This window comes from Mandrillus leucophaeus, unplaced genomic scaffold (genome assembly GCF_000951045.1).
Source record: "Mandrillus leucophaeus isolate KB7577 unplaced genomic scaffold, Mleu.le_1.0 Scaffold43, whole genome shotgun sequence".
Classification (NCBI taxonomy): Eukaryota; Metazoa; Chordata; class Mammalia; order Primates; family Cercopithecidae; genus Mandrillus; species Mandrillus leucophaeus.
Window position 1 is genome coordinate 2,768,983 of NW_012104587.1, and position 2,476 is coordinate 2,771,458.

Below are 2,476 nucleotides of genomic sequence, written 5' to 3' on the forward strand. Positions count from 1 at the left end.
AAAAAAAAAAAACATAGCAGGCCTCTTGTACCAGGCTTTTTGTTTGTTTGTTTGGAGCATGTTAAGATTTTTTTTTTAATTTTAGTTACATCCACCCTATTTCAGGTTATTTTTGTTGCTGTCAAGTATGTATAGGACATGTGAATGGTTATTTTTAATCCTGTTTTTTTTTTTTTTAGAGGAAATTCGGAAGATAAACTCCTTCTTGATATATATATATATTTTTCTTTAGCAGCTTGTTATCACTGGAATCAAAGGGAAAAAGTGATCTCTTTTTGCATTGGTTGTATTTGTATGTCACAAATAAAAAACACTTTGTTCAGCTGCTGAGATGGCTTCCTGATGCTGGGGCACCATGGGCAGCGTGAATCTGGGAAGCTTTGGACCCTGAGCCTGTCCCAACATTGGGCCCGAACATCAGAATGTGCGTGGCTATGATAGCCCCATGCCTTGCCCTGTGAAGAAGCCCCATACCGGAGGAAATCTCAGGCTGTCTGAGGCAAGCAGCCAGAATTGGGAACAGAGACCAAATGTATGTGTTTGTGCCACTTCCCAGAAGTTCTAAGGAGAGACCAAAGGTGTTCTGAAGGGCGCCTGCTTTGCATCCTGGAAAGAAAGTCCCAAGCCAGCCTTGTGACATTTGACATCTGTGTCCAAATGTAAATTTCAGTCCCCGTGTGTGGGAGGTGAATAGACGAGAGTGCTTCTTTCCTCTGACTTTATTGGGTTACTCAAAATATTCTTTGTCTCTTAAGATTCCTGCCGTCTTCCGTCCATTCATAGAAGACAGAGGCTCCAAGGAAGGGTAGCTCCTGTCAGGCCTGCTGGGGCAGGAGAGTTATGAGTTGGTGGAGGCTGTGACCCCCTAATGTGACAGATGGAGCTATGCAGGTTGTTCCCCAAGCAGGGCTCCTGCCAGCCCTGGCCCGGGGGAGCTGGAGCTCAGTACTTTCTGTGGACTATGGAGGGCTGCCCCACTGTGCTGTGCTTGGTGGTCTATCTGCTGGAGTGGGGGGCAGGAGACTCTGATCCACATGGAGTGTTCGTGCCCTAGCAGAGCAGACACCTGGGGAAAGAGGAGCTGGGGTCATACCTGTTCCGTGGGTCCCAGCCGTGGCATGTTGTGGCTTCTCCCCTGTGGGCGGGGGCACACCTGCAGGCAGCTGTCTTATCTTTGAGGTTTGTGCAGCTGTCTTATGTTTGAGGCCCAAAGAAAGGCAGCACAGCCCTTGGGAAGGGAGAGCAATTTGCCTGGCGAATCACACGGCCAGTTTCCCATGTGACAGAATTCTGCCCCCCAAGTTATTTGTTCCTTGAAGGCTGTGTTTTCATCCCAGGCAGAAACTTCTTGGAATGGCCATCCCCTTACTGAAGGGTAAATGGCCACAGTTGGAGAGCTTGGGGCCATTCCTTTATCCCTGCTGGCTGTGTGCAGGGAGAGTTGAGGTCTGCACCCATTCCTCCTCCTCCACCTTCACAGTGGCCTGGGCCCTCTACAGCGACTGCTTCAGTGAGGTGTGGTGTGACTCCTGGGGCTGCCCCATGCTGCTGCCACAGCTTTGGTGGGCAGGCAGGGCAAGAGGCACCACCACTGAGCAATAGACAGTCCAGAGCCTGGACTGGACTGAAAGAGACCATGTACCCAGGGGGAGGGACGCTACTCACAAGATGGTTTCTGCCACCGGCTTTGAAGGGGGAGGCTTTTCTAGTTTTTGCTAGAATACTCTCTCGCCAAGTGCAACAGAGGTTGTTCTATATCCCTGAGGACAGACGAGGTCTGGGGAGAGGGGAAGTGTTGCTACAGAGCCTGGTGAACTGATGTGGTGGTGTGACTCCCAATCTAAGGATAAATTGCCAGTGCCATGGCTCACGCCTATGGCCCCAGCACTTTGGGAAGCTGAGGCGTGAGGATTGCTTGAGGCCAGGAGTTTGAGACCAGCCTGGGCAACATAGTGAGACCCTGTCTCTAAAAAACAATATTTTTTTGATTAGTTGGGCCTGGTGGCAGGCACTTATAATCCCAGCTACTTGGGAGGCTGAGGTGGGAGGATTGCCTGAGCCTAGGAGTCTGAGGCTGCAGTGAGCCATGATTGTACCACTGCACTCCAGCCTGAGTGATAGAGCAAACAAGACCCTGTTCTTAAAAAAAAAAAAAAAAAAAAAGTTATTGTGTCTCATGCCTATAATCCCAGCACTTTGGGAGGCCTAGGCGGGCAGATCACTTGAGGCCAGGAGTTCAAGATCAACCTGGGCAACATGGTGAAGCCGTCTCTACTAAAAATAAAAAAATTAGGCCAGGCTCGGTAACTCACTCCTGTAATCTCAGCACTTTGGGAGGCCCAGGTGGGTGGATCACGAGGGCAAGAGATCAAGACTATCGTGGCCAACAGGGTGAAATCCTGTCTCTACTAAAAATACAAAAATTAGCTGGGCGTAGTGGCACATGCCTGTATTCCCAGCTACTTGGGAGGCTGAG